Here is a 14835-nt window from a genome sequence, read left to right on the forward strand (position 1 = left end):
GTAAAGCTGCCGGAGATGCGCGGCTCCGGCCGCGATCTTTTTCAGTTGCTGAATAGCGCGATCGCGTACGATTTCGGATCGCGAATACGAATGCGCGACCGATAATCCGATTCTGCTTGATGAATCAGGGGCTATGGCTAATGGCCACTGTTTTGACAAGGATGGCTAAAACTCTTGTCTTGGCCATGACACTATCTGCATTGAACTTGTATGTTATCTGTGTTTGCATGAATCTCCTCCCAAAATATTACCAGTACGTTAGCCAGCTGGTGAAGAAGCTATATAGGCAATAGATAAATATGGCAGCCCCATTTTATATACAATATATAATTATATACTATACAAACTCAAAAAGATCTTTATATAAATCTGACATTTAATACACATTTTCCCTGGTGGGGAATAAATCTCTGATACTGAAAACTCATGCATACTGAAAAGTCTTCACTAGGGAATGTGTGCTGAAGATCAGATTCACTGCTTTATAAATAGACTTCAAAAGGCCAACACACACAAACCATTTGAAGAGTATTACTGGGTGCTTTTTTTTCCTAAACTTACACATTTATTCCAAATATGAAAAACACTTCTGGGAGAAGTGAAACAATTGCACAACCAGAAAGATACAATTTTGGGGTAATGTATATACAATACACAGAGCATCCCAGTATTATCATGATTCCAGTAAAGTGACATTTAAAATTTTTTAGCAATTCTCCCAAACCGGACATCGGCAGATCAAAACAGAAAGAACATCTTTATTAACATTTTAAGCACAAAGTGTTTAAGCCCTTTAGAGAATATGTACTTCCCATAACGACTTCCAAACTCTGCATGCCCATAAGACCAATAATACAGACATTGTACAGCTTTTCAAAAAAATAACATTGCTTGCCAGAAACAATAATACTTTAAATTCGGATCTGCTTATTTGTGCCAAGATCTTGGCACTGTGTGGGTTTCAGCATCAGGCCTTCTTTCTTTTGGAGCAGAGGCTCCCAGCATAGGGTGCGGGTGCAGAGTAGATGCACATAGGAATCAATTAGTAATGTGTTTACGGAATGTGTGTTAAAGCAGTCGGTTAGGGGTAAACTGATGACAACATCCCTCTTTTATTTTCCTAATAAAACATTGTGACAAATAAAAAAACAAACAAATATTTTATAAAGTAAAGTGAACATGTGGCAAAAATATGCACAGTAAAGTATTTAAACATTCTAACAAAGATTTTAACCCAAACTTCACAAAACAGCTCAGCATACTTAGTTATGGCGCAGTACTACTTTTGAGCAGCAGAGGGGGAATTTATAAATCAAGCTTAAACTTTCTAGTACATTGATCTGCATACTCTGCCCTACAGCTTGATTCTTCTATGTAATATAGGTAATATTAGTTTTAACTAAAGAAATCTCCTAGATTATAAACTTTGTGTATATAGTCTGTATCTGTCTGTCATTTGCTACCCCTATTTAATGTACAGCGCTGCGTTGGCACTATATAAATCCTGTTTAATATTAATAATAATAATAATAAAGCAGTCACAAACATCAAACCTCACTGGCCACCAAAGTCATATCTGATTTACCCACAGTTGAGAAGAAGGTCTGGATCTCAGGTTTCATTCTAACGATAACAGAGCAGCAAAAACTGATGATTATTGTTGTGTTGATCTCCCAGCAGTTCATATCGTTAGGATTTCTTGGGTAGGCAAAATATACAAATGGAGGTGCAACAATATGGTGTAAAAAATTTGGTGTAATCTCAAATGGCACCAAATCTGCTGATTTTCTGTTGCTGATCTGATGGCAATGGCAGCATCAATATTCAAAGTTCTTTTTAAGTTTAAGTTAAGTTGTCTTAGCCTGTTCTGCATGCTTGAAAGATTTATTTAAAATATCTGCACACACTGTAATGTAGTGTGCTGCAACACATGAATTTCCTGCATAGCATGGGGCAGTCTAATTATTATGAATGGGCTGTCAATGAACAAGGCAACAGGTTCTGAATGATTTTTCAGAGCATTTTATGTATTGCTGTACATTATAATCTGTGTGATTTGTTTTACACAGTTAGGGATGAGTGAGTTTTTAAAACTCGATCTTGCGGCAAATTCAGCTGTTCTCGCTTACCGAAATTGTAAGCGAGAATGGACGGTGTAAACTCGACAATCGAGCTCAAATTTAAAAAAAAAAAGTTTTTTCAAAAAAAAAAAAGATTGCGGGCTGGGCTGATCAATGAATGCAGCGCCATCTCAGTGTGCAATCCCTGGCACTAGAGGTTAAATGGGTTACAAGTTTCCTCGTTCAAAAACTCTAGTGCTCTCTCATTGGCTGAAGAAAGCTTTTCCTCAGCCAATTAGGGAGCACTAGAGGTTTTGAATGGGAATACTTGTACCCTACAATGATTGGAACTCTGAGAATCCACTGCGATCCCGGGGCACTAGAGGTTAATTCACCTCTAGTGCCCGAGGAACGCAGTGGAACTGCAGAGGAATTCTCGCAGTGGAAATGCAGAAGAACTCACGGCTGCATTCATTGAGAACAGAGTGCGATCCCTGGGGCACTAAAGGTTAATTACAGGGAATCCTGTGAATACCCTGTGAATCCTCCTGTTATAATTTACTTGATCTTCCCATGGTTTCCCAAAATCGGTTCGCCGAAATTTCGTGGAACCAACGGAAGTTCGAGGAAATTATCGCGAGAATGCCAGAGGCATTCTCGCTTATCCCTTTACACATTAGATGTATATTGGAATGCATTTACCTTTGAACTTGAACAGTGCACATCTACAGTGTTTTACTGTAAAATGCAATACATTATTTTTATCATGCATTGTTATTAAGATTGTCCTAAAGCATATTAAAATTTTAAATTAAAACACTATTATAAAAACATCTGAGCACTGCTATTTAGGAGATTTTTCTTGGTTTGGCATCTCCTGTATGTGTATGTGCTTTTGGCAGGATCTGTAAGTCTTGTACAGTAGAGGATTCATGCCAGGTGCAGGGCTAACTGGTTGGCATTGTGTTCTTGGCTTACACTATCACTACCTGAAAATGGGATACCCTCTAATTAAAAGAATACTTACCTGTCCAGTGGATTCAAATCTTCACTCTTATGCAGAACTACAGCTGTGTCTGATATCCAACACTTTTAGTTTATTGGATGCAATGTGGTTCAGCCCGCTGGCCCTCATGCCACTGCTTTGTCTTGTAGTGACTTAGAGGCCACCAGGTGCAACCACAGCTTGCAATGGGGAATGTGACACCTGACAAACCCAGAAGTATTATATTGCAGCAGGGAGCTGCAGCTCTCTAAGAGAGCAAACATTTACCTTTGCACAGGTAAGCATTCTTCTTTAAATGGTGCTTCTGGTTTTATTTGCTCAGGTAGTGAAAGGGTTGCTTTAAGCTAAAATCAGTGTTTGCTCAAAACACATTTTTCTCAAACGTTTTTTCATATGCTGCATGATAATTATTTTACATATTTTCTTCCTATTAAAATCTACCTGCATTTATATAGGTTTAAACTTTTTATATAGGTTTAAACTTTGCAAATATATTTTATCCCAGTTCATATTTTAATAAGCTGGAAGTTTGTTGAAATAATCATTATGCATAATGGAAACATATGTAATTGCCTGATAACTTCAAGCTTATTAAAATCTAAACTGCCTTATTATAACTTTTAAATCCTTTCATACTTTACCCCTCGGTAAGGTCAAATTTTAATAGGCTGGAATTTTTTTTATATGAATTAAAATATTGGTGTTTTATAAAAAACAAAAAACAAAAATGATAATTAAACTTTTTAGGAGCTAGATCACTGTTACCGGTAGTTGTCTATTAACTGATTGCATGTTGTAAATTGAGTATTGCCATCATAATTTCTTTTTATAGACATTTTGGCTGACTGATACTTTTGGTTAAAAAAATTATAAAAAAGCAGTTCAAATTTTAATGAGCCAAAAGTTGTTAAAATACACGTTATGCGATATATTGTTTTTTAGATTAAACCGCAGTTCCTTGGAGATCTAATAATGATCTGTCTCCTTTTACGAACCACTGTTTCACCTATTGGTATAGGTACCCAGAATTTCACTTAACTGCCTCTTAGTAACTAAAGTATCTATTATTATATTGTGTACAGTGCATGATAAGGTGACATGTAATTTGTCATTTGAGAGCTCATTACTAAACTCATGGACATACACAATATATTTTATTATTTACACAACATTATCTGATACTCCAAATACATTATGCTATGGTAACAGAAAATGTAGCTACCTTCCCCCATCACATAAGGTTGGTTCACATCATGACATATCCATTAGCTTTCCACATAATGGGACTGATTTTATTAAAGCTTTCCAAGGCTGGAGAAGATACACTTTTATCAGTAAAGCTTGTAATCCAGCAAACCTACATTGGATCTGGCCCAGGATTAAAAACATTTGCTAACAAATACCATACTGCGAAGAAATCCATTCCACTTTTTTGGATCACCCAGGTTCACTGATGAAAGTGTATCTTCTCCAGCCCTGGAAAGCTTTAATAAAACAGGTGCAATGTGTATTATAGTGTTATATATGCAGGTTTCACTCATTCCTAATTGTACCACAATGCATGCATACAGTAAGACAGCATACCACAACACAGAATTGTGATTGTTTTGTTGTAGCATGTAGTAATGCATTTTAAAAAATAGCGCATTTTTGATTAAAGGGGGTTGGGGGTACCTGAATATAGGTTGCCAAGTGCCTGGATTATTTGTAAAATACCCTTTATCCTGAAAGTTTCATGGTGGTTGTATTGGATGGAGTGATCTATTTCTCAATAGTTCCATTTCTAGGATAGAGGCAGGTGCACAGGGCCAGTTAGGAGTTAAATAAAGTTAAACCGCTGGCACCAATGCAGACGTATTAGGCCTAAACATGTCAGTGATAATCCTGAATGGGCTGGAGATAACCTGGAACTGGATGGAGATAACCCAGAACATGCTTGTTACTGTGATCATTCTGGAAGGAACCCAAAGCTTGTTGGTGATTGATATCCCAGTATATGTTGGTGGAAACCCTGAACTCGCTGCTGGTGACCCTGAACATTCTGGATTCAACTCTGGACATGCTGGTAGTAACCCAGTAAATGTTGATTACATGTTGAGGGTATCTCTAAACGAGCTGGTGGTAACTCTAAACTGCTGATAACCCTGAACACATTGGTGGTATCCCGGAACATACTAAACAAACTGGTAACCAACATATTGGTTGTAACCCTGAGCAGGTTTTTGAATTGTAGATTGTGTGATTTGTTGTCCACATATTGTTACAATAATTGACTCCCAACATTTACCCCTTTTACTAACATGTATTTTGAGAGCCGCTTCAACTCTATTGTCACCCTCAAAATATTTTTTCTAAATTGACATCTCTTCTGTGGCCCATGGCCTGCCGAAAGTCTAGAGGTGGGATTACAAATGTGCAGAGATCTGACTTTAGTCTCACTTCATTATCTTGCATGTTTGCTCAGGGTGAGTGACTCAGAAGACAGTCAGCCAACTGTTATTATTATTATAAGGAAAGTTAGCAATTAAATTAATAAGCTCACATTTCTTCACAGTATATCTTTATCATAATATTTATCTTTACCAAATGCTTTTTATTGAAAGGAATGTATCTTGTGCAAATCCCCATACCAGGTACAGGCATACAGTTACGGAATTAAAAAATGTCTGTGCATAAAGCCCAACTTCTGTGTTGGCTCTTTTTTAAGGAGTTGAATAGCTGATAATTATTTAATATTATTTTCAACTGTATATGCTGTAAAACACCAAAATACTTATTTTCACCTGAAAGTACAAGAAAATGGCTGTCATTGCTAACAATCAAAACATAGAAATACCAATAAAACTGATTTGAATAAAATACATCCATGTTGCGTGTTTTTTATTTCAAAAGGGAGAAAAATTAAAATCACATTGGCTCAGCCTGTATATATTTTCAACCCCTTTTCACAGATTAAGGTTTCTTGTACATCTAACTTGGTTAAGATGGGTGACTATCTTTTAAATGACCACCAGTATTTAGCGCTATGTCCTGCTGGCATGAGTTTGTTACATACTTTACATAATAACATAGCACCATCTACTGGTGGGACCAGAGTATACACAATTAAATATATATATATATAAATATATAAAAATATGGCATTTTAGGGGAGATAGCTTGATTTATATTTAAGTATATGTGGTAATTACTGATAGCTGACAAATGTAGATTTATAATGTTTCTTTGCAGTGTTTTCTTTCCTGGACAAATTTTTTATTAACTTACCATGTGCTTTTGAATTTACTAATTACTCTATGTGCTGGCCCAGCTTTTCCGCTCCTTCCCTCATCTCTCAATATATGCTTTTATGGAGCGGGCAAATGGCAATTTTACAGAATGTCAACTCTGAGCCCACATCCAAGATTGCAGCACCCAGTAGCAGTCTCAGGCCTTCTGAATGTCAACACAAAATACTGGTCCATTACATTAGGATGAAAATGTTTTATTGGAAACCCAGCTTTGTGTGTAGCAAGCAAAATGTATCTTGCACATTACTGATTTAAATTTATTAAACTGTGCCCTATTGTTGGTATTGTGCTCTATCCCAGAGAAACAAGTGGGCATACCGGCCAGGCAAGTAACATTTCTAAAAGGAGAGTTCAGCCATGGCAACCTTAGTATTTCTCGTTGAACAAATTTTGTTATAAGAAAAGTGCATATAGCATGGTAAATTAGCAAAAACATACCTAAATATATTTAACAATGCTTTACACTCTACTTTATATGTATATTTGTCTTTGACATCTGGGATGTAAAAAATATCTGAGGAACGACATATATAATTAGCAAGAATCTCTGTTGTCTTTGTATTGTATGTAATCTTGTGTTGTTCCATATCATGAAATAATTTAACAGCCTTTTCAGCTGCAAAAGAATTAATAGAATTATTTGTTCCCTGTTGTAGTATAACTATATAGCTTGTTTTTATAAATCACTTGTAGAAGGTATAATTTAAAAACTCTCAAGGTATTGTCTGTATGGTTTATATCCACGGAAACAATAATGTTATAGCTCAATCTATAATAAATCACACGGGAGTAAGATGTTGTATATAATCATTGTGTAACAAATCTGTTTTCCGAATTGCTGAAACAGCCAAGAAAAATAAATATTGTAGTGATGCAGTAACAGCTTCTATACCATTTTGTCTTGCTGGGCAGGAAAACTACATGATTTCTAGTTCATGCTACAGATTTAACTGTTTGTTGAAAATTATTTCTTTGTAGCACATTGAATTTATTGAGCTGCAAATAGGATGTAGGTAAACCAATAATAAAATATTGTATTAGCATGTGGTCACTGGATTGCCGTACTTTTATATGGTTATCCTTTAACTTACCTACTTACCCCCTTCAACGGCACAACCCCTAAATTTCGACTGTTCATGTGCCTGCTGGCCTTTCAACGGGACCTGAACTTAATTTGCTCATTGTAGCAAACATTTAAAAATGTTAGTTGTGCATAAGTGGCATTTTGTGAATTGTATCTTTTGTTTTTAATTCCTGAGGCACGCATGTACCCACAGCGTCAAAGCTGTATATCTGCAGCAGGAAATATAGGAAACTGCGGCCTTTGACATTGTGATTTTAGGATACACCACCTTATCCACATATTTACAAAAAATACATTTTTTTTATCAATTCTGAAAATAGTATGCCTTTACACCATTAAAATCAGGCGATCACTGTTTATATGGTAGATGAATTCCTCCTTGGTACCACTATCAACTATTCCCATACATCATTGTCCAAAGTACATATGGGTACAAATCCACAACTATTCCCATACATCATTGTCCAAAATACGTATGGGTACATATGCACAACTATTCCTTTACATCATTGTCAAAAATACATATGGGTATTTATCCACAACTATTGCTATACATGATTGCCCAAAATACTTATGAGTACATATTCAAAACTATTTCCATTCACCATTGTCCAAAATACATATCAGTACATATCCACTAGCGGCTCCGGTAGTTCCTAAGCCGCGGGGTTGTGGGCCGGCATTAGGCAGGATCAGCCAGGGGGCGTTAGGCCAGAACGAACAACCGGCTAGGCCATATCTGGCCTAAAGGCCAGAGTTTGCCGGCCCCTGCTTTACATCATTGTCCAAATATATCTGGATACATATATGCACATAATGATTGTCTGTCCACATTTGCATTTGGTTCCCACACTGTTCCCATCAGATATGAATGGATAATCCTAATATGGATATGTACCCACATGTATTTTGGACAACCGTGTGAGACTGTTTAGACCATACATGAACACTCCCCAGATCCCACTAACAACCATTGTCTGGCCAATGGCTGTTAGTGGGATCTGGGGAGTGTTCATGTATGATCTAAGCAGTGGTGAATTTATAGTAATTGGAAAAAGAATAATATTATTTTTGTATCGCAAAATATAAAATTGCAAAAAATTTCTATATATATGAGGATAGGGTGGTATACTGTATTTCTTGAATTAGAGGGATGTGGCACTATATACAATTTTGCTAACCATATTGGTGTATTACATAGTCCTTAGTAAGTCCGTAAAATGTACAATTTTGTAAAATTAAGTTTTTTGGTAGTTTAAATATGTGAAGAGTAATTGTAGTGGAAATGCAGGTGAAGGTATCTTAGTATTAGGACCAGAAATCAAGGCAGTGTGTGACTCATAACAGATGCTGCGTGTGGAGTTGCCTTTGAAAGTTTAATATTAATATTATAGATGCCATGTTCAGGGAACATCACATTTAAAGCTGCCTGTTTTAGCTTCATATTTGCTGGTAGACTTAAAACAATGTATAGGGAATAAGCCAATATGTTCAAAGTTATAGTTGTAGGAAGCAAAAGGTCGTGTCAGTTCTCATCCTGGCAGGGAAATAGGAAAATAATTATGTAAGTGTAAAGCAGCATGGCAGGAAAAAATAATAAATCTTCTCCTCACTTGTTTTTCCACAGCCATATATGATAGTGAAATTCATTTATCCTTTTCCTCTGAGGGTTGAGTGGTGTAGTAGGAAAAAAGTTTCAAAATAAAAGCATTTCAAAACACTTTTAGTTCCAATAAATTTTTCGGTTTGTACAGAGAATAAGCAAAGCCTTTCTGTTGAAATGTCAATTTTAATGAATCCTCTGTAACAACTCACCAAATATTTAATCATCCAAGATTCCAAGCCTACGTGTGTGGCCAGTTTGGACATCATACTTACCATTAGCATTTACAATTCCTACCCTTACAATTTCAAAATTCCACACCTACACAGTATACTGGCAACTGGTTGACATTTATTAATATGATGTATTCTGGCTGAATTATCTGCAAATTAGATAACCTTTTCCATGCTGTATTTTACTATGGGTCCATATTGGCTTATTGGTCCAAGGACAGTTCTAAAAGAAAGGAAAATGCTCTATTTTGTCAAAATCTTCCTTGGTGGTTACATGGGGATCCTCATTTGTAAGCAATAGAAAGAACTAATAGATAAAGAAATTTATTTTATTAATAAATGTTAACTTCAGCCATTTAGAAAATAATCCCAATTGCTTTTTTATTGCCTTGTTGATAAAGAATCTATTGCTTGTTTTTGCAAAAGGATGGGCTAGTACACAGTAATGCTCACCTTACTTTAGGATTCTGCTGCAGTCTTCTATTCTGGTTGAAAAAATGGTTTGTCACTAGTAATGTCTAATAGATCTTGTTTTTGCCCCACTCCCCAATGACACAATGTCTGGCCTGGTAGCAGTAACGATAATATCATTGGGATGAGCTGTGGCCGCTGGTATCAATGTCTATATACATGTGTGTCCTGGGTTTTGGAGGACTGCACCTCTGGCTGTCACAGCACCATGGGATAAGGTGAATATTACTGTGTACTACCAATATTGTTTTTTTTATATGGCTATATACAGAAAGTGATGGAAATCACCTTAAAGCAGACCTGTCACCAACATTTGTATTTTATATAAAAAGGTAGACAACCCTTCTATGTAGAGTAAAAGTTTTTTTTTCTTTTTTTTTAAAAAAAAAAAAGGGTTAAGTCCCCTGGGAGCACAGAGCCTCCTAGGTATCCTATATAATGCATCGCAGGAGGCTTCGGGCTGCTGCTTCTGCAAATGCTAGATCTCACAATGGAAAAATGTTGAACAGTAATATCTACTAAGTCAAGACATTATGTGAAAACATCACCGGCAATGCAGAATTTCATGTCCCTCTATACCTTACTATTGAAAGTCTAGGTCAGCCATTTTCCTCCTGGGTTCTGTAGAAGCCTACGGTTTCCCTGGAGTTTGGTAGGAGTTCCTTGAACTTTGGCTAACTGACATCCCATCTGATGGTACCTCTGCTATTTCACAGTCAATGCCACTAAGCAGAAACAACAGAATAACAGCAATCTTTTGTTAACGGTAAGGGTGGCCAATGTACAGTGCATTTCTCCCCGCAATCCTAAAGAACTGGTTTTAAGAGGAGTTGCCCAAGAATCTGCAAATTGTTTTAAGGGTTCATGTGGGCTAAAAGGGTCAGAAAATGCTGGGCTAGGCCAAAGTATGGAATGGCCTGTGTACTATCCAGGTGCTGGTGAATCCAGGTGGATTCACATTTATTCTAAAACACTGGAACAAAGAAAAGAAAATGCAAACAGCTCATCAATTTTAACTAACCAGAGATATATTGTGTAGCAACCGCTGACCACTATAAATTTATTATACAAACTTGAAGATATTTACAAATTGTATACCAGAAAATGACACACCCAGATAACATAGGGAACACTGCATAGTAAAAGCTATAAAACCTACAACCTGTCACATATTTTATGTATACTTAACTTGACCTGTTCTGAAAGGTTTTGAACACCTCTAAGCAGAAAACATGAAAACTAAAAAGCACTCCAAACACATCCAAAACAAAATTGATGAAAATTAAAGAGCAAGCCAGGAATATTCAAAATATCTCAACTTTTAAATATCCTACAATAAATCCAAAATAACAAAATGGAAAGAACATGTCATCACTATAAATCTCACAAGAGAAGTCTGCCCACCCAAACTTACATACTGGCTATTATTCATAGATGCAACAAAGACACCAAGAACAACAATGAAGGAGTAACAAATATCCATACCGGATTTGGAAGTATCCTTCTATGGGACCACTTTAAACCATACACTCCAAAATTGGGGCTTTATGTAAGAGTACCCATAAAAAAGCTATTGCTAAAAGAAAATAGAAAACAGCACGTGTTGGGCTTCTTTGTCCAGATAAGGCTAAATTGAACTTTTTGGCCATCAAGGGAAATAGCAATGAAACATAGTGCTGGCAGCATCATGGTGTGGGGATGCTTTTCCACTGCAAAAATATGAAAACTGGTTAGGATTGAAGAAAAGATGGATGGGACTAAATACAGGGCAATTCTTGAACAGTAAGACAATGACCCTAAACTCCAGCTACACTGAAGTGGTTTAAAGGGAAACATTTACATGTTTTGGAAAGGCTTGGTCAAAGCCGAGACCTCAGTCCAATTGAGGATCTATTGCATGATTTTAAGATTGTTGTACATCAATGAACCCATCTAACTTGAAGGAGTTGGAGCAGTTTTGTCTTGAGAAATGGATATAATCTTAGTGTTAGATGTGCCAAGCTAACAGAGATATAATCCTGATATTAATAATATTTACAGCAAAGGGTAGCTCTACAAAGCAATGACTTTCAGTGTGGATACCTATGCACACTCAGGATTTGTGCTTTCTTTATTTTAATTATTGTTTAATAAATAATAAAAAATAATATTTTGCCTTTAAATTGGTATGCATGCTGTTTAAACCAAAAAAAAAAAAAAAAACAATTTTAATTCAAGGGTGTTTGCAGACATTATTGAAGCAGAAAAAATGTGATTGTGTGTCTGCTTTCACAAAACATTATGAAATAATAAAAAATAATATTTTGCCTTTAAATTGGTATGCATGCTGTTTAAACCAAAAAAAAAAAAAAAAAACAATTTTAATTCAAGGGTGTAATGTAACATAACAGGACCAACACTGAGGGGGATGAATACTTTTTCAAGGCACTATAGATTTATAAATGTTACAAACTTGCAATATACACAGTTTTAAAAAAAGTTATTACCACAGGAAATAAGAAGAAGTCTAACCAAAGTGAAGAAAATTTCCATTTTGGAACACCAAAGCAGGTGTTTTTCATTGGATACTTTACCAGAGCCAGAATAAGACCACATATGGCTCCAGATGGGTTGGCAACTTCCAATATCATTCCTGCATGCCTGCAGTACATTGCTCATCTAATCCAATAACATTAAAACAATAGCATATTTACATTTTCCTCCTAAAAGGTTTTCGTCAATATGGCATTCTATCATTAGTTACAAACTAATGTATTATTTCTTCCTTCACTTGTGCCATAAAATAATTTTACTACTTTCATCTTCTAAATCATTCATATATTGTAACTACTTTCACCCTCTCTATCCTCCTTTTACTATCTTCAATTGCAAGCACTTTCACATTTTAAATCCTCCCTTATACCCTTTTATATTGTGAAACCTAATAGATTGTATGTCAACTTCTGTATCCTCCATTATACTTTATTAGATTGTAAGCTATTTTACCCCATGTATCTGCCATTACATCCTAATATTGTATAAAATCTAACTTACCGTATGTATACTCCCTTATACCCTGATAGACTGAGCTTTTCTACCTTCTCAGCATCTCCTTTATACCTTAATAGATTGTAAGCTTTTCTACATTCTGCATCCTTCCTGACATCCTAAAAAAGGGATCCACGGCACAGTCTTTGCGGGCCATAATCTGTACACATTTACAGTATTTTACTAAATGGCAGTAGTCAGAACAAGCACTGTTTATACCAAAATCTAGCCTGCGTGTGGCCCTTTAGGAATTAAATTGAGGATCCCTGTTCTAATAGATTGTAAGCTCTTGTGTTTTCTATATATTCCTTTTCACCCTTAAAAACTATAGGTTTTTCCTTCTCTATTCTCCATTGTACTTGGAGTACGACTACTAGTGTTCTCTGACAAATACTTACTAACTTTAGGAATAAAGTCTCCAGTAGAAACTCCTGGTTAATCACATTGTCCAGTGATGAAATGATACACCCCCTGCTCTGCAGTAATAGCATGGGGAATGATAAGATACCTAAAGTTGGTGATTGACATCACACAAGAATATCTGCACTATTACAGCAGATCCCAGCTTTCTCATCCGCCTACTGCCATCTCTGGCTTGCTTGCTGCATAGTAATTGTAGAGCGATATCTGCTCTGAATATAGATCCTTCTTCCAATGTTTCACTCTTTTGGCTGCTGACAGTGACACTGATGACACACCCCAGCAGTATGTGCCAACAACTCGGGATCAAATTGTAGGTGTAGAAAATATAATTCTAAAGGCCCTCCACTCCTGTGCCTGGGCCCCCTTGTTGGACATCTGGTTCTGTCCCTTCCAGCCTAAACTTGTGACACTTTAAGCTTTTAAACAGTGTTTTTTTGTAAGTCTTTACCATTCATAGTTGCTAAAGTGTAAAATTGCACAAGGACTTGTGGAACACCTGGGATACAAATGTCTCACTCCATTTCCTGTACCCACAAGGAGGGCCAGAGTGAGCTCCAGGTAAGCTTGATCTTATTTAATAATTAAATTGGTCTGATTGCTTTTTGGTAATAAGGACATTTTCTGATGTGAACTCACAATAGATTACATACATGCGCACTCCTATTGTGTGCTACTTCCCCCACCTCTTAAATTGTAAGCTCTTCTGGGCAGGGTCCTCTCCTCCTCCTGTGTCACTGTCTGTATCAACCCTGTCATTTTACAACCCTTAGCACTTTGTAAAATGTTGGTGCTATATAAATACTGTTTATTATTACTATATGAAATTGATATCTTTGTTCATATTTACATGTTAGAAGCAACTGGAGTTCAATGCTGGAAGGCAAAGATGATTGAGAGAAATATGTTGGTTTAATGCAGAAAAACAATAAGCAACAACAAGCTCCCCACACACATAAAAATGTTAGCTAAATGATAAGGTTTCACAAAATTAGAATTTGGTGATGAAAGTTAGTAAATAAGGTGTAAGAAGAAATAAAATATTTAACATACACAAATATATTTCAGCAGAAGCTTCAAACCATGCCAGGATAGTGACCACTCTGATACCAGGAAAGTCACATTAGTTTTTGTTTAGTTTTAATGTCTGGTACTAGCATCCAGTGTAAGATTTGGATAATAGATTCTGACACTGACAGTGCTAACCTGCAGACAAACTCCCTTAGAAATACCAGGCTTGGAGAACATTGGCCTCTATGGACAGCTGCAGATGCTGGGCACCACAAAAAGGCTGATTTACTAAAGCAGCTGTAATTCTTCCTTCAGAAAACAGAATTATTATTAATATTATCATTATTAATAAACAGTAGTTCTATAGCGCCGACATATTATGCAGCGCTGTATATTAAATAGGGGTTGACAAATGACAGTCACAAACAATGAAACAGGAGTAGAGGACCATGCTCAGAAGAGCGTTCAATCCAATATTAATTTTAATTATGCAATCTTTTAAAAAACATCTGCACAATATAAGTTCACAGAGAACAGAAAATTGCTTTTCACTTAATAACTGGAGTGAGTTTTTATACAAATTTTAACTCTATTATTTTATTATATCAGGCTTTCTGTATACAGTTAGAG

This window comes from Pyxicephalus adspersus, chromosome 1, assembly GCF_032062135.1.
Source record: "Pyxicephalus adspersus chromosome 1, UCB_Pads_2.0, whole genome shotgun sequence".
NCBI classification, from domain to species: domain Eukaryota; kingdom Metazoa; phylum Chordata; class Amphibia; order Anura; family Pyxicephalidae; genus Pyxicephalus; species Pyxicephalus adspersus.